At 35.7% G+C, this 22,514-nt stretch overlaps 1 protein-coding gene and 1 non-coding gene across 7 annotated transcripts in view; one reads left to right on the forward strand and one right to left on the reverse strand.

Moving 5' to 3' along the window:
* The window catches only part of IMMP2L (inner mitochondrial membrane peptidase subunit 2), an 865,268-nt gene that overhangs the window by 14,194 nt on the left and 828,560 nt on the right, over positions 1-22,514 (forward strand). For 2 of the 6 annotated variants that reach the window (XM_032275694.1, XM_032275693.1), the window contains one exon: positions 13,753-17,529. The exons of 3 other annotated variants lie outside the window; for them this stretch is intronic. The gene's annotated coding sequence lies outside the window, so the exon portion shown is untranslated. Of the gene's footprint in view, positions 1-12,525; positions 13,716-13,752; positions 17,530-22,514 lie in introns of those variants that run through there. One more of the 6 variants, XM_032275695.1, reaches the window with a different exon arrangement.
* LOC116550509 lies at positions 1,405-1,544 on the reverse strand. Its single transcript, XR_004268461.1, has one exon. It is a non-coding gene; the product is annotated as a U4 spliceosomal RNA (small nuclear RNA).

Below are 22,514 nucleotides of genomic sequence, written 5' to 3' on the forward strand. Positions count from 1 at the left end.
TAGATAAAAAGATTCTTGGGAAGAGAATAGAAATAGCCTTGTAAAGTTAAATTCCTGAGGGAGGTGATATATTAAATACAATTCTAGTTTCAATCAAAATGTCCCTGTTGTTTAAAATACTTAGAGAAAAATGGTGACATGATAATGAATTAAAATTAGGAAAAAAAGCTAACTATTTACTTCTGAGTTTGAGAATGGTTAATGGTACTTACTTCAAAATAAAGGTGTAATTGTCATTCCTGTTAGTACCACATGCTTATTATATTGTAATGTCAACTTTTGGTATTCAAACTAATTTAAGTAACTTTCTTCTGTTAACTTCAAAATGTATCATATATTTAAAGACAGAATGGTGGAATATCCTATGACAAAAGATCTAAGAATGACTGTTCAACCACTAACCCCTAAAGTAGACATGGGAAATCCAAAAGGAATTGTCACCAGCAAGTGCGAAGGAGTACAGACAATTCCTGGTAGGTGTTATCTGATTTATGACATTGAGAATGGGGAGAATAAAAATTTAAAAACATTCTATAGAAGCATGCAGTCAAACAGACTTTATTTTTTAAATATATTTGTTTGGAACAACTTTTCTTTTTTTTTTTTTTTGGTAGCAAGCACATAGAAGGTCAGTTTAGAGGACTGAATTGGGTGACAAGATAGATAATATTCTCTTCCTGAAACTGGTTTCTCACTACCCAGGTTAAATGTGGGGAAATTCAATGGTTAACATTTCATGAATTATTTTTTGGACTTTTAATCTCATCTCTTGAAAGCAGGATAGGCCTGGTGCAGTGGCTCACACCTGTAATCCCAGCACTTTGTGAGGCTGAGGCAGGAGGATCGCCGGAATCCAGGATTTCGAGACCAACCTGAACAACATCGTGAAACTCCGTCTCTACCAAAAATACAAAAAATTAGTTGGACATGGTGGCATGTGCCTCTGGTCCCAGCTCCTTAGAAGGCTAAGGTGGGAGGAGTGTTTGAGACTGGGAGGCAGAGGTTGTAGTGAGCTATGATCATGCCACTGTACTCCACCCTGAGCAACAGAGTAAGATCCTCTCTCATACACATAAAAAAAGCCTGGCATGGTGATGCCCCTGGGCAGTCCCAGCTACTTGGGAGGCTGAAGCAGGTGGATTGCTTGAGTCCAGGATTATGAGGCTGCAGTGAGCTATAATCATACCACTGTACTCCAGCTTGGGTGACAGAACAAGACCTTGTAAAAAAAAGGCAAAAAAGCAGGATAAAAGAGGGGTATGACAGTTTGTTTAGCATAAAATGGAGAAGTAAGAGTAAAGTTGTTGAGTGAATTGCGTGAATTTGGGCATATACTGTTCCATTTTGGATTTTATGATAAAGTGGTGAGTCAGCTATGTTTTTTTTTTTTTTTTTAAATTCAGTTCCCCTAGAGACTGCCAAAAGTTGCCAATGCCGACTAAATTTCAAGTCGTCATGGTGGGGTATTGGGAAAAGTTTTCAATTAGCAATAATCGCTCCTCAGATAAACCTCATTGGCTATGATACTAGCACTGTGCAAAGCTACCTATGATTTTTTATTATTAGAGGTCTCATCTTTAACTTGGTCTGATTGTCTTATTATTCAAGTTGACTTACACAGTAATAGTTTCAAGCCCTTAGTCAAAGGAGTAGAGCAGCACATTACCTTATTTCACCTTTCTGTAGCATTCTATTCCATAGTGGTTTAAAGTTCACTTATTGAATAAATAAGAGTATGTTTGATATTTGAATCAGTTTCAAGTCTGCCCACTAAAGTGCTGGTTAAATTCAAGACTGCAATCAGCAGTCTTTGTAAAATTCTTCTCTGACCAGCACTATACTGCTTAAAATGGTTCTGTGGCTTCTGGCCACCCTTAAATTAAGAAAAACTTACTTAAATTTGCCTAAAAGACTTACCCTCTCTGGCTCTGCTTCCCTCTTCAGCTTTTTCTCTTTTTCATTCCAACATTAGCACTCTGTACTCCAATGAGACTAATTTATAGACAATAAGTTCTTGTTCCCTGGGCCTTTGTTTTATTTTTAAAATTTGGATTATATCTTCTTATTTTCTCAGATACAATTCAGGTATTTAGAGGCCTCTATCAATTTTCCTTGCCAAGTGCTAATGTATCACAAATTCACTGAATGTCCTTATTTGTCTACTTTGATGTAGCGTAATGTAGTAGGTCCTCCCTAAATAGTTTTTGAATCAAGGCGATCTTGAGTCATTAGGGAGACAGCAGAGACTCTACTTGAATTTGACCTTTGAAGGAAGGGAAGAACATTCAAAATAAGAGATATAGTTTAAACAAAGACATAGTGGGAGTACCTTTTTTTCCTAAATTTAAGAATTAAGAAAATATAGTATATCAAAAAACAAAAACTAGGAAAAAGTGTTTGCAATTCATATCATAGGAAAAGAGCTGATTTCATGAATATATAAAGGACACCAACTACTCAATGAGAAGAAGACCAGCAATTGGATAGAAAAATGGACAAAGGGTGGGGGACGGGAAAAAATGGACAAAGATACGAATAATATTAAGAGTTCATAATAAGAGAAATGCAAAATTAAAACTTCAATGAGATGCCTTTTTAAAAAACCTAAAACCTAATTGGCAAAGAAACAAATTTGGAAACACAATGTGTCATTGAGGGTGTAGGGAACTGGGCAAATGTGATCATTGCTAATGGGAGTATGGATTTGTACAATTTTCATTGAGATCAGTTTGGAAAATTTGAAATATACATAACATTTGAGTTTTCTACTAGAATGTATCCTATAGATCCTGTAATTGTGTGAAATAATATATATTTAAGGATATTCTTGGCAATAACTGGAAGCAACTTAAATGCCCATCCTTAGGGGACTGGATCAATAAATTATAGTATATATAATGAAATATTTATGTTAAAAATAACAAGGCAGTTACATATATACTGAAATGTAATAATCTTTAAGATATAGTAAGTCAGAAAGGTAAAGTGCAGAACAATGGATAGATTATTTTGGAGGAGACTTAAGAATGTATTTTCTTATATATGCATAGAATATTTCTGGAGTGAATTATAAGAAGACGGAAAATACCTCTGGGGATTGGAAGTTGGTAGCTGAAGAACAGGGATGGAGGTTATTTTCCACTGTGTTCCTCATGAGTATTTTAAATTTTGTATTAGGTAAAAAATAAAAACAAGGAAGAAGTATATTCAACTCAAAATTTACTTCTGCATTACATATAGCCAGCTCTGAGAAATTAGGGAATAGAAAAGTGAATTTAAAACGAATCATGTGGTTCATATATCTGATAAGGTGTTGCTATCCACAGTATATAGTTTGGGGGGCCAGGGTAGGTTGATCACCTGAGGTCAGGAATTGAAGACCAGCCTGGCCAACGTGGTGAAACCCTGTGTCTACTAAAAATATGAAAAGTTAGCTGGGCATGGTGGTACATGCCTGTAATTCCAGCTACTCAGGAGGCTGAGGCAGAATTGCTTGAACCTGGGAGTCGGAGGTTTTTGTGAGCCGAGATTGCGCCCTGCACTCCAGCTGAGCGACAGAGTGAGAGTCAGTCTCAAAAATCTCCAAACATCTCAATAAGAAAAAACAACCTTATTGAAACATGGGCAAACGGTTTGAATTGACATTTCTCCAAAGAAAATATACAAATGGCCAATAAGGGCGTGAAAAGATGTTTAACATCATTAATCATTAGGGAAATGCATATCAAAGCCCCTGTGAAATTCTACCTCACGTCCATTAGGTTGACTCCTATGCAGTTTTTTGGAAGCTTCTATGGGCAGAGCTGATCAACATGTTCTCTCTCTATTTTGTTAATATTTAAAAATATAATTATATTAGTTTCAATATTGTAAAATATGTTATCCTTTTGTTCTCCTGCTCTATAGTATGTATGTATGTGAGCCTGACTTCTGGATGCAGATATTTTGTTCTTGGTGTTGTTTTATTCCACTTCTCTCAGTGCAAGAGAGAAGATTGGGGTTTTTGTCTTAGTTGGGGTTTTTTGGTCTTTTTTCTACTTTAATTTGTCTCAGTCTTGTTTGGTTTGGGGTATAAACCATTCTCAGGGATCCTTTAATTTTCCTCTGGTTTTGTTTCTTGCCATGCTGATTCTGTTTCATTCTTAGGGTAGCCAGTTACGTTCCTCCCCCCATGGAAAAAAAAGCCAGTATACATTTTTTTAAATATGCCGAATGTAAACCTCCCCTCCTTAACGCTTTTCTCTCACCTTGTTTTGCTGCTCTGTTACAGTAAGCCTGAGTTCTGTTTGCCCTCTGCCACAGATGCCACCTTTTCACCTTTTTCAGACTATGGAGTAGAACATGTCTAGAATACAAGAAGCGGAAGACATATTGTTCCAAAGTTCTTCCATAAGTAAATGTGTACGTATAAATTCACTAGGCCTTGTTGATTTTCTCTGTGATAGGTGAGGTATCCAATTTAGTTGCTTCGTTGATGTTTTACACTTTTATCTCTTCATTCTGTAACTTTGCTCTTTCCCTCTTTGCATTAAAGAAATATGAACTGAATTCATGGAGTCAATAGGAGCCATACTTAATTTTAAGGATAGAATTTGTCCTTCAGCCAGGTATTGGGTTGCTCACTTTATTTCCTTGATCTCTTTTTCTTCCTAGTTATCAGGTATTAAAGCTAGAAGATTTACACTATCCACACCTTTTAATGATTCTGGGTTCATTTGTTTTGCTAATTTTTGTCTCCTGCTAGGAGATTTGCAGAAAGAAGTCTGAGGAAAAGTATTTTCTGTTCAGCTTCTTTTGGAAATACTTAATGTAGTCCAAGGGGCATGAAAGGTATGTTCTTAAGGATTGCTATTTGATTATGGTATAAAAAGAATTTTGAGTAGTAGTTTATCTGAAGTGTAATTCTTTTTTGGAAAATCTGACATCCTATTAGCATTGATTTGCAAATCTTTTGCTTTTAACCAAGACATAACTGGATCAGAAGATAAAAGGTTACACATTTGCTGGATCAGAAGATAAAATGCTATACATTTGCTCTCACGTAAAATTTAATTTTAGGGTAATATAATCTTCTAGCTAATTTTTATCTTTGTTTGGAGTATTTTTCACTGAGGAGTCTGGTTAGAAGCCAGAGGAGTCTGATTGGTTAGAAGCCATGCTGTTGAGGCCATTGCATTGGAGATTAATCAAGAATGGTCTCGTTTGCTTACAGAGAGAAGCCTTATCCCATCTCTTTGCACAACACATATTTTTGTTCTTAAGCAAACTAACATAGGGAAATTGGGGTCAGAGGAAGGGTTTGTTCTACTAGTACTTCCCACCAGTTACAGGAGGTGACTAGGGTAGTGCACTGGTTAATATCAGCTTTGTATTTGAAAAGTAGAGCACACTAATATGATTATGAATGTTTTAATAGGTAGATAACAGACTACAGAAAAAGTAGTAGTTTAAAATTAATTGCAGTTTTGGTTTAAAAATGTGGTTGATTTTGTTCTGTATTTGCTTTTATATTTGCTGAAAGTATTACACATAAAGATTATGCTTTAAATACTGTAAAATGTTTTCCTAGTATTAACTAAACGATTGTGGAAAATGTTATATTTGAAAGGTCATGTTGATTTTCTGGCATTTCCAGTTTTACATTTTATATATACAGTTGGATTGCTTTAGCTTCTAGTCGAGTGTTAGAAGACCCAGGTAAGAAATATAGAAGATAAATTGCAAAAGGGCACATTTTTTTGGAATGTACATATATCTTATCTTTCTTTTGTTTCAACGTGAAATTTCAAATTCTAAGAGGCAGTTGAGAGTGTTAAAAGGACAGCAGGATAATAAGGATCTTCAGTAATTGTGCAGTTTAAAGACAACGCTGATAATATTTTTTATTAATCGATGTTGCATGTAGACTTACTACTTTTCTTCCTTTTCTACCCCTTCTCCATTTGAATGAGACTTGAACATTTACCTTTTACATAGTGGAGTGAATTAATTGAGTATTCAGAACACTTTTCCAAATAAGTAGTATCGGAATGCTGCAGTAGCAGTTATGAAATCAATAACTCGTCATGCCCTGTGTTTTATTGGGAGTGTTGAATATTTACTGGGAGTTGTGAATAACTGGAGGCAGTGTAGCATAGGGCTTAAATACACAGGTTACACGGTCAAATAGTCTGGATTCAGCTCTGCTATTTACTGTCTCTTTGAGCCTGGGAAGATTTTTTAAGCTCTCTGAGCATCAGTTTATATCTTTTAAAATAGGGATGAAAATAAGGTTAATGTGAAGATTAAATGAGGTAATTAAAATAACACAATTTTTAATATTACTGTGTTTAATACAGTGATGTAAAATTTTAACCAACACAAAATGAATATTCTCTATGAGCTGAGGTTTTTATTAGTTTCACAATAAATATATTTAGTTTTTTTTTTCTTTTCTCAATTGATGCTTCATTTAGAGTTTGTAGATCTGTATCATGATTTATGGAGGAATAATATTGACTGATTTTTGTGACTGACTAATCACTCTACCTTTATGTAAAATGAAACAAACCCTCACTATACCATTAGCCAAATATTTTTATATTTTATATTTGATAGTCATCTAATGTTTGTACTGAGGTTAATATCCAAAATGTAGGAAAATGTTGATATGATTTTGGCTGAGAAAAAATAACCTTTTAAGTATTTACTGGAGGATTAAGTTACCTACATCTCACTTTTATTTTTAAAACTCACCTTTCATCAGGCATTTTATTATGGTTGGTTTTGCTTAACATGTATGAAGAGGCAAATTTGCAACTTTTCTTTTTAATTACTTGGATAACAATTAGTTGGTTAGGGACAGGTTTTTTAGGTGATATACCTAGTTCTTTTTTGCAGAACAAAGCTGCATTAGGCTCTGAGAAACTTTATTATTCAAAACTGGTAGATATTAATTTAAATTGCATCAAATCTCTATATGGCCCATATATTTTTATCTAGCTCATATATTCCCTAAAGCCTATCAAAATTGTTATTAAATTTTCTTTCTAAGCCATTTATTGTCACAGTCATTGTGAAATTCCCTAATATCATTTGATGTTGATGAAACATCAACATCAATTGATATTTGCTTGGAATTCCATTATTTAAAAAAAAAGAGAAAGGGATAAAAGCAGAGTGGCTCTGATTGAGGCAGCCTCAGAACTCTGTTCATAAGTTTCTTATAAAATGGTAGAGATAAGGAGATTAGTCTCAAGGCTACTGAGCTGTTGAGTAAGATGAAAACAACCTTTCTGGTGGCCGGTATAAAAATAATTTAGTTTCATTTACTATTATTTGTGCTTTTTTACAAATGGAGCCCTAACTTATCTTTTGCTGCTGAAAACAGGAATATATTAGAAGCTTCCCTAAATGAGTGTCTTTTCCCCTATTACCCAGCTACCCACCTGATTTGTGTTTATTAAATGAAAGCAGGTATGAAGTTAAAGATCAGACAATTAGAAGTGTTATCATTAGAAGTGTAAATAATTTCATGAGTATGTTGACCTTGTAGTAGGAGTCAGAAATGGTCTTTGAACATGGGCGTAGTGATGATGATGATGGGACATATCATGAAAGATAGAGTTAGTACTGTGAGGGAGGGGCCATTCTGATATTGGAGGGTAAAGGCCTGAAGTTAGAATCATAGCTAGTTGGAGGTAAGGTCGTCTATTCAAATAGATGAAATGAATTGCTTACTCATTGGCATAGCTAAGACTTGAATCTAAATCTTATTTCTGACTTGCTACAAAGCATAGCAGGAACAGAAACCACGTACCCCTAGAACAGAGTGGACACTCAGTTCTTTGGGAGGGACACATGCATGGAGAGGTAATATCAGATGGGTTCCACGGCTCTCTGTACAGTCTGATTTGGCCACTTATTTTCTCCCTTACTCTTATGACTGGAATTTAAAGAGTGTAATATCAGACATAACCATATGAAAATATCAACATTAAAAATGGGTGGTAATATAAACCATATCTACAATTAAACAAGCAGTCAAGATACATTTATTTAGCATCTGCAAATGTTTAGCAAGATTCTAAGAACTTCAGGATATATAGAAAGGAGTGAGACGTGGCCTATACCCTTTAGGGGCTTACAGCGTGGTTGGGGAGTTACCTATAAAATGGTAACTAACAGTCTTGGGTGGCAAATGAAGGTGTGGCTAGTGAATGCCAGAGGAGTTTGGAAGTGGAAGAGAGCCTTGTAGGTTACAGTGCTAATATACGGTTTCCCAGAGAGATGAAAATTAATTTGGTTGCTTATCACCTCATTAGGTCTTATGAATAATTTTATGTGTTTAGCTCTAAAGGTTTTGGGTTCATATAACTTGTTAAGTTACAGAGCTGGGACTTGATTGCAAGTGTTTCCCTGACTTCCAGTCAAGCGCCATTCCACAACTGCCCAGTGTTGTGCACAGGTTGGTGGGAGGTTTCTGTTGCAAGAATCCCATTTTTGCTTATCAATCTTATCAGTGTGTTCATTGGCAGGTCAAATTCACCCCTCTGGTCTTCTGGATGTTTTATGATGGAGCACCCCCAGTTTCAGTTACTCTGAGCCTCATTTGTTTCTTGATTGGCAAAATAGCTAAAATTGCTAGTTAAATATGAGTTTGGTGGATCTTTCTCTTTAAGGTGATCTTTCTACTAAGAAACTATTAAAGTGAGATGGAGTATTTGTTTACAGTATATGAAACATAGCAGCAGCTGGCATTTACAGTGGGCTTCTGTTGTTCAATTAGATTATTTTGGTGTTCTATGTTATGAATCGTTAACTTGAAGATTGGTACATAAATAATGCCATTAGAAATAATAAGATAAATAAATTTAGAAATAGCTGCATCACAGAATAAATATACTTCTCAAAAACACATTTCATTTTTCCTCTACCTGGATATTTCTGTATTCAAATGGTATTTCTCATTTTAGCACAAAGAAAGGCCTATAAACCTGACAGTTGAATTAAGGCTAACCAAGAAATATGAAATACATTAGAGCTTGAATTATATATTACAAACCTCAATCCACTGCTGATTCTTTAAGGCAGCGTTTTTTAACCTTTTTCTTTTATTCTTATTTTAACGTAGTGAACGCTCCTTCAAAGAAAATCTTGCTTGGAATAACATTATTTAAAAAAAAAAGAGATAAAAGCAGAGTGGCTCTTACTGAGGCAGGTTGAGAGCTCTGTTCATTTAGCACCTGCTCCCCCCAGCCCTCAAGACTCCTGGGAATCATTAGGAGACCATGGAGCACAGACTGAAGAATGTTGCTGTTAAGGAAAATCTAAACACTTCCTAAAAATCAGCTGTTAATTGGGAAAACAATTCTTAATGCTTTATAGTTGAGTGGGTTATGAAGGTTACTTGATCCTTCTTATTCGTCTTTACTGCCTTTGGACAAGAATGTTGTGCTATGATTTATTGAAGAAACACATGCATACGCGCACACACACACACACACACACACACACACACACACACCCTTCCTGAAGTTCAATATACAGATATATGTAATAATCTATGTATGTTCTGTTTTTGGTTTTGTTTTTTTGGAGATGGAGTCTCGTTCTGTCGCCAAGGCTGGAGTTCAGTGGCATGATCTCGGCTCACTGCAACCTCTGCCTCCCAGGTTCAAGCTATTCTCCTGCCTCTGCCTCCTGAGTAGCTGGGATTACCGATATGTGCCACCACACCCGGCTATTTTTTGTATATTTAGTAGAGATGGGGTTTCACCATGTTGGCCAGGCTGGCCTTGAACTCCTGACCTCATGATTTGCCCACCTCAGCCTCCCAAAGTGCTGGGATTACAGGTGAGCCACTGCACCTGACCTTTTTCTTTTTTAAAAAATGAGCCAGGGTCTCATGGCTCTGTCACCCAGGTTGGAGTGCAGTGGTGTGATCAAAGCTCACTGTAGTCTCGATCTCCTTGGCTCAAAAGATCCTTTCACCTTAGCCTCCTGAGTAGCTGGGAGCACAGGCATGTGCCAGCGTGCCTGGCTACATTAATTTTTGTTTGTTTGTTTTTATAGAGACAGGGTCTCCCTGTGCTGCTCAGGTTGGTTTCAAACTCTGGAGCTCAAGTGATCCTCCTGCCTCGGCCTCCTCAAGGGCTGGAATTACAGGCATGAGCCACTGTGCCTAGTTTGCTTATTTTTTTCTGTGTATATTTATACTTAAGGCATAAGTATAATTTATTTTAAAAATAACTTTCTCCATAAATGTCTTCAGTTGTCAAGTAAAACTGTCAGGTAAGAGATGGAGATAGTCATTTGTGTGCACATATACAACACACACACACACACAATTTATGGCATGTGGTGGTACAGTGCCATTCAATCTAGGCCTCCAGAACTTAATATCACATTCTTAGTGTGATGTAGTTTATATGGACAGCTAAGTGATTTATTAATTTCTTCAATGAAACTGTATTGAACACTGAGCACTTAAGTGCAAGGCACTGAAGTACAGCATTTAACAAGTGTTTCTGCCCTCACAGAAATCACAGCTGATTAGAGGTAAGGATGAGAAAATCGGGTGTGATAAATGCCGTGCTACCATTTCATGAGTATGGGAAGGATAGAGTTTTATGGGAACACACAGGAAGGGAATCAGTCAGATTTGGAGAGTCAGAGTGGACTTCCTGATACAGTGACATCTAAGCTAACATGAAGGATGGGTAAGAGCTGGCCAAAACAAAGAAAGGTGGGAGGAGTGATGTAGACAGAAGGGAGAGATGTATAAGGGCCCAGAGACAAGTAAAAGTATGGCATAGTCTAGAAATTGTATGGAGCTGGGTTTGGTTGAGAAACTGGCCAGGCGTGGTGGTTCACACCTGTAATTCCAGCACTTTGGGAAGGTGCGTGGATCACTTGAGCTCAGGAGTTTGAGACTAGCCTGGGCAACATGGTGAGACTCCATCTCCACAAAAAAAAAATTAGCCAGGTGTGGTGGCACATGCCTGTGGTTCCCGCTACTTGGGAGGCTGAAGTGGGAGGATTGCTTGAGTTTGGGAGGCAGAGGATGCAGTGAGCTGAGATTGCACCACTGCACTCCAGCCTGGGTGACAGACTCTGTCTCGAAAAAAAGAGTGAAAGTGATGAGACTAGGAATCTAATCATAATTAGCCTTGTATGCTAAATCTAAGCAGCCTGATACTATGTTATAGAAAATGAGGCATTATTGAAGGATTTCAAGCAAGAGAAAGGATGATTTCTATTTTTTTTTATGAGTGGTCACTTTGGCTCACTACCATGTTGACCTTTGGGCAGCTGTTTGGATGATAGAGTCATTCTCTGAAAGTAGAAGAACCAGAGAATATAGAATGCTGTGTAGTTTGTCTTTCTGTGACATCTCCAATTGCCTCTATCCTTTATAAAATCCATCTTTCTTCGTTTTATTTTTTATGGCCCTCTTAGCCTTTTCACAATGCTGGAATAATTCCAAAGAACACTGCTTAATGTTCAATATCTATATAGATACTACACAGAAATGTCTTTACTCTTTCAGTTTCGTAGAAACCAGTATGATGCCTGTCAGGTCACAGATGTTCCCATAAATGTTTATTGATGTGCATGGAGTAAATACCAAAGAAAGAGATGTTGATTCACACTTTTTTTTTTTTTTTTTTTTTGGTTAAGATTTCTCTGCTTCACCCAACATGTCCTTTAGGGCCAGAAAATTTCAACGTCAGCTGTTTCTTAACAAACGTACCAGTGTACAACCGCTGTATAATAGTACTACTAATGACAATTAATAAAACACTGTGCATTTTAAATAGTGCTCAAAGTCATAACCTTTTTGGTTTACGAATGGACCTCAAATTCAGTTAACAGTTGGATATGCAGATATAATACTCAAAGAATAGTGAAAGCTTTAACTCAGCTCAACAATTATTATTTGGAAATAAGTGTAGAAGGATAATTTGTAAATTGAAAAAAATTTTTTATACCTGCAAGGGGACTTCTTTTCTAACATATTTCTGAGAATGATCATAAAGGGGACTTACTTTAAAACAGTATTTTTAGCCGAGCACGGTGGCTCACGCCTGTAATCCCAGCACTTTGGGAGACTGAGGCTGGTGGATTGCTTGAATTCGGGAGTTTGAGAACAGCCTGGGCAACATGGTAAGACTCCATCTCTATAAGAAATACAAAAAAGTAGCCAGGTCTGGTGGCATGCATCTGTAGTCCTAGCTATTGGGAGGCAGACGTGGGAGGAACACTTGAGCCCGAGAGGTTGAGGCTACAGTGAGCTATGATCATGCCACTGCACTCCAGTGTGGGCAACAGAGAGAGACCTTGTTTCAAAAAAACCCAAAGAACCAAACAGCAAAAAACAACCCCCAGTCAATATTGCATATTTTACTTAACTTAGTAGTTTGTAACATTTTTTTTCATGGTATTAATTACTTAAATGAAATTAAATTACCTGATTTACCTTTTGAAGCTAAAACACATATTTTTAAGTGTTGCTCAGTTTTAGAAAATTAGCAAAATCAAAGTTTTTTTTTTAGTGGTTTAAACTCATTACTGGCTTTGTTATAAGTAGTCAAATTTTTTTCATATTTAGCCAGTGGGATCACCAAGCAAGCTCCTGTGTCCTTTTGATGTACTTCCATCTTTTTCTAAGTACTTCTTAGTGGCCACAGAAAATGTTTCAGGCTCATCTTAAACCTTCCCTACTCCAGTCCCAGAATCAGTAGGGAATGATATTAGACTCTTAAGATTTGAGTACTAGGTACATTCATTCCGCCTTCTATGGTTTTGCTTCTAGGACCCCACAGCATTCTTCCCTGATTTCCCCTGGGCATTTATGTCTCCTTTTCCCACAGTCAACCCTCTTCTCCCAACTCATTTGCTAAATCCTACAATGTACCTTAAGTAATTTCAGAATTGTTTCCCCTATTCTTTGCATTCCTCACCCCCTCAACTTCCCAGCCCAAATACCTCCCATAGCATTTGATTATATATTCTTGGTTTGGGTATAATAAAATAATGTGTCCAAAAGTTAATTGGATTAGTCCCTTTTCCTCCCCTACCATAGTGGATGACTGTTTAATTCACTGCCTTGTTTAGATTTTAAGTGTCTGATGAGGTAAAGACCATTTCTTTAGATATATAGAATCAAAATGTGTGGTATAAATCAAGAATGTTGAGATTGTTTTGCCTTGCATTTAATATCTTTCATTAGACACTGTCACAGAAACAAAGTGAGGTATGCAGTTTTTTCTTTCCTCTTCCTCCTCTTTTTCCCTCCTTTCCTTTCCTCCTCCTTTCCTTCATTTCTCTTTTTTGGTTTCTTTCTTTGTTTTTTGTTTCTATTTTTGGTATGTAACATTTCTCTACCTTACTGCATTTTACTCAGAATAGTAGAGGCATTTCTGCTATTAGTGACTTATATGCATTCCTGAAAAATTTTTAATTTTGCAAAATTATACCATAACATTTTAGGGCCTGTAAAGAAAATAGGGCTAGGGACAGATAATTTGAAACCAGTGGAATTTTGCAAACAGAGCTAAGGAAATAGAAGTTGCAATAAAAACAGTAGCACTATTAAATCCCTACTGGCATTTGCTCCCAGCATCACGTCGATCTTAGCCTGAAATCCTGGTTTTCTTCCTTTGTTGTGGGTCCTTAAAGTCATCTACTTCTAATACAGACCAATTTCATTAAAGTTGAAAATCTGCTCCAGAGTATTGACCTATTGATTTTATTTTATTTTAAATACAGGTGAAAATATTTTTGCATTTCTTTGTTGGTATTCTCAGCCGCCTTTAACAGTGGAAAGTCTTGAAGCCACCAAATGAGACTTTTGCTTTAATTGGGAGAAAACTTGCTCTTGGTTGGATCAAAACCTTCATTACTGGGGAAAATTGTATATGAACCAGCGTAGCTTTCACATAATACTGATGTCATTTTCCTACATATGAGCTAATTTACATTAAGAAATATCTACTGTAGCAGAATAGACTGTAATGTTAATTTTGTTTTAGTATATAAAGATACTAAATACCTATTTCTGAAGATTTAATTAATATGGAAAAATATAAAAACTAAAGTAAAATTCCTTTGATTGCAAATAAATACTGTCATCATTTTGGTTTATGTTCTTATTACTTGACCTCTTTCTATGATGATAATGGTAATAAGGATGACAATGAGGATGATGCTGTGTGTGTATAAAATTTCACATAAATGGGTTCATATTATACATGCAATCTTCCAACTTTTTTGGAAACAGAATCTCAAGCAATATAACTATATATTGTCCTTTTTAATGATTGCAAATTATTCTACTGTATGCATGCCATGATTTATTTACATATTTGTGGACATTTGGTTGTTTTCAGTTATTCACTGTAATAAAAATGGTATATTGAAAATCCTTGATCATATCTTTGCATCCATAAAAGAAATTCTGGGATGGTGTTTCTGCATCAGAAGGTGTATTCATGTAACATTTTGGCACATATTGCCATATTATATTTGTCAGTTTGATAGACTAAAGTGATACTTTGTTTTTATTTATATTCATTTTATTATTAGCGTGTTTGCATGTCTTTTTATGTCTTTGTATACTGTCCATATTTTGTTTCAGTGAAATACTTTTCATAAATTTTATTCCCCTTTCTCTCAGAACTTTTGTCTTTTTTCTTACACTGTATAAGAATTGTGGGCGTGGGGAAGAACAAAAATTAAAAAAAAATTGTATAATTTTAGAGATATTGAGCCTTCATGATTAATAAATGTTATAATTTTTTATATCCTGCTGATTGTCTTTAAACCTTATTTATGGTATGTTTTGATTTTTTGTAATGAGATCTATCGGTATTTGTCCTTTATGTTTTTGGGGTTTTGTAAAATGTTCAGAAAGGCCTCTTTCCAAACTTAAAAGACTGTTGCCTTTATTTTCTTTTATATTTTTATATTTCTATTTGTTACATTTAATGTTTGACTTATCTGGAATTAATTTTCTTATAATGAATTTAATAAATATCCACCTTTGATTTTATTCTCCCTCCAAATTGTAGCTAGTTGTTTCAACATAACTTGTTAATTCAACTTCTTCTCTTCCCAATATGAATGTCAACTTAATCAAATACCAAATTTCTTTGTGTCCTTGGATATTTTTGTGCATTTAGTATTGTATTAGTTATTTCTGCAAAACAACCACCAAAATCGGTGGCTTAACATATTTATTATCCCACACAGTTTCCATGAGTCATCAGAAATTTAGGAGTCGCTCAGCTTTGTAGTTTAGATTCAGTGTTTCTCTTAAGGTTGAAGTTAAGATTTCATCTCTAGCCACAGTCATTAAAAGGCTTAATGGAGGCTGGAGAGACTGCCTTGAAAGTGGCTCACTTGCTGGGTGGTGAGTGGGTGTGGTTGTTGGTTCAGTTCCTCTCCATGGACTTCTGCCAGGGCCAGCTTCTCTCATGATCGGGTGAGCTGGTTTGCCTAAAAGTAATGACCTGAGAGAGAGGAGAAAGAGCCTGGGAGAAGCTATTCTTTTTACAACGAGCCTCAGAAGTCACATACCATCACTTATGTCACATTTTGTTTGCGAGAAGCAGGTCACTAAGTCCGACTCGTGCTTAAGGGAAGGGGAATTAGGTTTCACATTATGAAGAATGTACCTGTTAAATAATTAGTAAACATTTTGAAACTACTTCCGCTTCCTTTGGTTTCATTTCTATATTTGTCTGCTTCTGCGCTAATATCATACCTTTTAATACATTGCTTCTTTTAAAGAGTCTTATATCAAACTAATAGGATGTCACATAATGCCATGCTCTACTGTGTTTGGCAGCTGTTAGCTTTTACTGGTCAAGTATCTGAAAGTAGATATACCAAATAATATTGATAATAAGCTGGTGACATTTTAGGTTGCTTTCTTTCTCCAATTTCTCATGCTTCTTTGGAATCATGTAGTAAAGATCATTGTATTTCATTGCAGATGCCTGCCTATAACACATTTAAAAAAATTGTTTTATACTATTTCATGCTTCCATGAGTAATTTTGAATGTTTTGATTGGCAGATACATAGTAACTTAAGGGTATTACATGTTGATTAAATTTCACAGGTATCTTAAAAACAGTGTCTCTAATTTATAGGCAAGTATGCAAAAATCAAAACAAGGCATGTAAGTGTGGAGAATAATCTAAATAAGATCACAGTTCCATATGCTGCAATACTCACCAGAGGCTCATTATAATCCCTGGACTTTTTGTGCAGCAGACACCTGAGTCTGGGTAGTGCTGCGCTCCATCTGCCTTTATCTCCAGGGCACTCAGGATAAGCTGCTTTGTACTCTGACCTCTTGGCTGTTTTTATTTATACATTTATTTTTCCTTTTTTTTTTGAACATATGCTACCAACTTGGCGTTTGTTGCCATTTCAACAAGTGTGTATATGTATTTGTGTGTACACTTATAAGCTAAAAGGACCATAAGCACTCATTCCAAAGGAGTTTATTTTTGTTGCTTTCATCTTAAATTGCATAAATCTTTTCCTCTGGCTTGCATCTTCAGGACCGAGCCTGCACCATTGCTGTTTGAGCTCCCCATGGACTTGCAGCTGCCATACATGGGCTGCAGGCACCCTTCCAAATCTTTAAGCTGTAATCTGAACAGATTTTATTTTTGACAGACTAATCAGAGCCTCAATGTGCTTCCCTGATGGGGGAGCCTGTGTTTCTAATTTTTTGTATTTATCATTTTGTAAAGAGTAGTAATAGTCCCTGGGCTAGCTATAAGTTTGCAGGTTAAATTGTATTTTTCATTCCTACTTTTTTGTGACTTTCTCTTTCCATCTTTGTCCCTTGGGGTCTAGTGGCCTGGTTGTTTTGAGAAGCCCTCCTTCTCCTTACTGCCAACCCTGAAAAGCCATGTTGTAGGTATGATTTGAGTTGATGTGGCATTCTAAAGGCATTTGCATTCTAAAGAAAGCAATATATTTGAGGCATGAAGGGTAGGGATCAGGACACCATTTTCATGAGACCCAGAAACCAAGTTCTTTAAAACAGTTTTTCAATTTTGCTTATTGTTAAGCCTTAATAAGACCCTTGTGCCATTCTAAAATAAGACAGAAGTAGGGCTGCTATGTAAGAGGACTGAATATGAAGCAATGTTAGATAATAGGAAAAAATGTGAGGTAGCAAAGTAGACAAGGAACAGCAAAGCTTGATACTTGGATGACTGCTTCAGAAACTGGCTGTCACATGGTTGCTAGTGATATTTTTCCATTATTCATGTTATTGCCTAATGCCCACTTTCTAACATTTTGTTTATTTTGTACATTTCTTTTTTTTAGGTTCTGAGTGTTACTAACTTTTTCTTATTTCCCCTGTCTTACTTCTTCTAAGTTTTGATTTTCGAAAGGTTCTTGAGATTTTTTTTCTAAAAAGAATGCTTTTTCCATTTATAGGCTTTCTTAATTTTTTTAAAGCCGATTTTGAACACAGCCCAAATGTCAACTAATGCAGTATTTTCTTCTTAGCTACTCAGTAATTATTCCTGATGCTGGTATTGTATCCTTTTACTAACCCAATGTATTATTGCTTAAAGAAAAAATGGACTTACGGTGAAATAGTTCAGTACCCTCTAATTGCTTTGCTTGGGTTATGGATAAGTACCTGGTCTGTTTCATTTACACACATATTTAAGTCCCCACATTGTTAGATTAAAATTCACCTTGCCTTTAGCTTCTACTTAATGGTAGCAGTTATACTTTTGTATTAAATTGGAAAAAAAATAGAGTACAGTGTTGAAATCCAAATTTTGTGGTTACTAGGATTTAAAGCTTACCAAGCTTCTCCTTGCTAATGGTTACCATTTAATAGGATTTTTCTCTTTCTATAAAAAACTATTCACTGTCCTATTAGTTTTTATGGTAAACTATTTTTGCAGAATTTACTTCATTTTACTAACTGAAATTTGAGATTAGGGCTTAGTTGTAAATACTGTCAAATGATATGTATTTGGAGTTACAGGATAAGGATAAATTACAGGATTTGAGAGGCCTAAAATATTGTTAGTGGATTTTGATTTATGTGGTTTCCAAAGATATTGCAGCCATGAAGATGTCCGTATTGATGGGAAAACAAAACAAAAAAAATTCATATTCAGTCTTATGTCTCACTTCTCTTAATATATATCCTGTTTCCTGATCTGGCCATCATTCTTGCTATCTCAGATAGGCTGTTTGCACCTTTATTCTAATTGTATTTTTCTTTTATCTGAGTGACTTAACAAATGTAATTTATTCTTTTATTTCCAAAATTTTGAGGAAAAATTTTAAACATACAGAAACATCCTAAGAATTTTATAATGAACATCTTAAAACCTACTACCTACATTCTAATTCATTTTTTCCTTTTTAGCCTTTCTAGACATGATTTTTTTCTTGTAATTCCAACCCTTTCCTTCCCTTTTTTTTTTTTTTTTTTTTTTTTTTGTTCCTCAATGACTATTATATAATTTATTCCTGTGGTCCAGTTCTGGTACTAAGTCATATATTTCATTTTATTTTGTTTAAAAACAAAAATCTCAAGACACCTAAGACAGTGCTCAACACATTCTTGTTAACTGATGAATACCAGTACATATGATTGGCCTAACTGGTCAAATCTTAGAGCAGCATGAGGTTCAAAGCAGAACAAAATGATTATGTATTAGATGTCTTATCATCTAGAAGATGGACTTTATTAGTTTATTGTCTGTAATTGACATTCTAATTCTGTTATACTTTTTGGATTTGTTAGTGCTAGTCCTCTTCCTTACACATAGCTAGTGCTTTATCTGAAGTAATACCCTTTATTTGATGATCTAGCCATTTTCTTTACGCAAATGCTTATGTAAACAAAACAAACACGTTAGAACATTTTGAACCTCTGGAAACCTTGCGAGGTTTCTCGGATAAAAAAATTTTGCCTTAGTGAGATAAAGTAATTTGTCACATTGTTGAATCACAATTTGAACTGAGGTCTTAGATTCAAAGCCTACCAGGTTTTCACTGACTTTCCGTCTTTGCTGATGCTGCTTCTGAAGAGCACCTTGGACAGAGTGGGGCCTGCTGTTCCACTGAATCAGAGGGAGGGGTGTATGTTCACAAGTGAAAGGAGTCCTTACCAAAAATCAGGAAGCCTTTATGAATTTCTGTATCCTAGTTGTATTTTCTTTACAGTTTTACTAGAGCATGACCTTGAAATTCATTTGTTTTTACATATTGCTGACTTAAAAATTGAATACATCAGTTTTAACCTCTCTTCTCTTAGTATCCAGATGCTTATCAGTTTACCAATAGAAAGTTATAATTATCTCCATGAAAGAAGCAATTTTAGAGGGATTAGCTTCATCATTGTATCAGGTGACTTTTTTATTGGGTATCTTTGCCAGAAAATGACTAACTTACATAATTACATTTCTCTTCCTTTATTATTTTTGGCTACTTTTCCTCTTTCTTGCTTATTTTTTTTGTGTATGTGCCATTTTGGTCTTTGCTGAGAATTTTCAAGTGAGAACTACTAAGTCAGACAAGATAAAAGATAAAGAATTAGATACTGGTATTCATGTTCTAAAGTATACTAAGTGTTTGTTTGTAAAACATTGTTTATATTTATAATGTGAAAGGAAGGAGCAAGATGGTCCAGAAAAAAATTTTAAAAATTGCTTTCTGTAGATTACTTGACAAGATCTGCATCCAGTGGAACAAAAATTGTTCTAATTCATCAGTTTTTCTTTTTCATCCTTGTATTAGTCCAAATGTGTCCAAATGTCTCTTGATTTTTCACATGCTTAGGCTCTGTTACCAAGCCAGGGTGTTGGTACCAGGGGCTGCTAGAAAGATCCATGGAGGATGATAGCTGTATTATGTGTGATCATATATTTGTTTCTTGTGATCTTGTCACTATGGGTTGGTCAATCGGTGTCTTAATGTAGTGTCAAGCACAAAGTAGGCACTTAATGTTGAAAGAATGAAAATACAAACTCTACATGAGAAAGGAACCATGCTGGCCTTGTTCTGTATCACACATTTATCTCTTAGTACAATTCCAGACTGATTCAGGAATTGCATGTCAGATTTGCGTGGATCCCCACTCTCGTATTCTCTGATATACATAGTTTGATGGTTTCTTCTTTATAAACAAAATCTTGACTTTGTGTAGGCTTATTATGATCATTGAAAGGTTACATTTTACATAAGATACTGCTTTATAACTTCTTATTTTCCTCTTACCTTCAAACCTCCCACACAACTTTTAAATAGTTTTTATAATTAGGATGACTTGTGGTGGATTTATCCACCTGGTTGCCATGGGTGAGTGATTGGTGACTTTGTACAAGCTAAAATATACGCAGGCTTAAGAACAATTTTAGATGAATTCATGCATGATCAAGTCACAAGTTGTTATGGAAAGGAGAGAAATTTATAATGTGGGTTGTTATGTGGTTGAGGTCAGCATCACCAAGAAACTCTTACTTGTAAGTGCTATATGCCAGGTGGCAAATACGATTTCACTTGATTTTGAAAGCTTATTTAAAAAATATTCTCAGTTTAAGAACTTCAGCAATGAGGCAGGCGTACTAAGCAATAATTTTCTCAGGAGCAGTGTTTTGAACCGAAGCGACTTGCATAGTTACAAGAAGAATGAGATAACTGATAAAAATTGTTCCCTTTTTGTCGGGGATGATTTTAGTACCTCATTGTTATTGCATAGATGAAAATTTTCTCAGAGGAAGTCAGGGCTAGGTACTTACTAGTGTGATGGTTTTAAGCATTTAAGGTTTAAACAAAAGACCAGATTATCTGAGTGATTCTTTGGCAATTTACATAGACAAGATGCATTAACTTTGCCGGTATGTGAAAGTCATTAAACTTTAAGAAAATTACTGGATATGAAACATAGAAATGTTGTGTTCATTTCTTCATGTATGTATAGCTTCTTTAGTATTTACATGATAGAAACTTTTAACAGTGCTTTATTATTATGAAATGTAGGTGCCCCTCACAATTCAGATAAGACAGGACTGAATTGAACCTTTTATTTTTGAGCCTCTGAAAATAGCAACCACTTGTACCTTGTTTTCAGGGTATCTTTTATTGTGCTTGCTTCCCTGGCTTTGAGTAGGATCTGCACACTATCGGACTGACATATCTCCCACATCCTCCTTTATAATCTCTCAGAAAAACACTTGCCCTGACTTTGTTGTGCAGGCGATTGTGGCAATGCTCTGGTCAGCAGTGGAGCTGAGGAAATGAGAAGTGAACAGCAATGGCTTTCAGGTCTTTACCTATATTTAAAATGTTCTTTATATGATTTGCCCTGGTTTTAGCTCCCTTAACTGCTGTATCTTTTAACCAGTTGTTTAATAAAAGTCAATCCTTTTTTATTTTGAACACTTAAAAGGTCTCAAACCATAAAGGCAATTTAATTTTTCTTACTCAATAATCATTTCAGTGTTTGTTTTGGTATCTGCCAAAGTTCTTAAGAAACAGTTAAAAAACAATTAAAAATTATAGACATAATTCTGGGCTTAGAAAGAACCTTAGATATTAAATCTAACCCGTACTCCCCTACTTTTTTTGGAGGCAGGGTCTTGCTCAGTCACCCAGGCTGTAGTGTTGTGACAGAGTCATAGCTCACCGCAGCCTCAAATTCCTTAGCTCAAGCAGTCGTTCCGCCTCAGCCTCCCAAGTATCTAGGACTCCAGGTGTATGCTACTATGCCTGGCTAATTTTTAAATTTTTAGTAGAGATGGAGTCTTGCTGTGTTGCCCAGGCTGATCTCAAACTCCTGGCCTGAAGTGACCCTCTTGCTTGGGATCCCAAATAAGTGGCTTTTTGTTACACATGAGGAAACAGTCCCAGAAGTGACTTGTTCAAAGTCATGGAGCTGGTTATAGACAGAAACAGATATCCACCTCAGGTCTTCTGAGTCTTATTACCATGCTCCTTTTTGGGTACTAGTGACTGAGGGAGTATAAGTAATACAGGTGAGCATTATTGGAAAAGAAGACTCCTCTTCTGGAGTCTCAGAATTCAGGGAATGTGAATTTAATAAAACTTTTATTAATGCTTCCCCCTTAATTTATATTTTAACCATGCATACTTTTATAACTAAGATAGGTGTGGCATCATATTTGGAAGCATTCCGTTTCTATCCTGCAGGTATCTTCAGCTATTTTGTGAAGGTCCATCCGTGCAGGGCATGATGAACAGCAAAGAGAAGACATGCTTTCATTCTGTGCCTCTTAAAAGTAGTGAACATTTGACAGAACTTTCCAGAAATATGATAGCCTGCATTGGCTACATAAAAAAACATTGTAGTCAGTTAAATATATTAAATGCTGCATGAAGAGGAAATGATCTTGCTCAGTGTTATTTGTACTGCTTAGAACAACAGAGACTGGAGCGACATTGTAGTTTGTTCGTTGTGATGGGATAGAGTTCAGCACTGGTGTTACCCCATATTATCTGTATATCAAAGTG

Source organism: Sapajus apella, unplaced genomic scaffold (assembly GCF_009761245.1).
Source record: "Sapajus apella isolate SASKATOON/1434 unplaced genomic scaffold, GSC_monkey_1.0 scaffold7, whole genome shotgun sequence".
Lineage (NCBI taxonomy): Eukaryota > Metazoa > Chordata > Mammalia > Primates > Cebidae > Sapajus > Sapajus apella.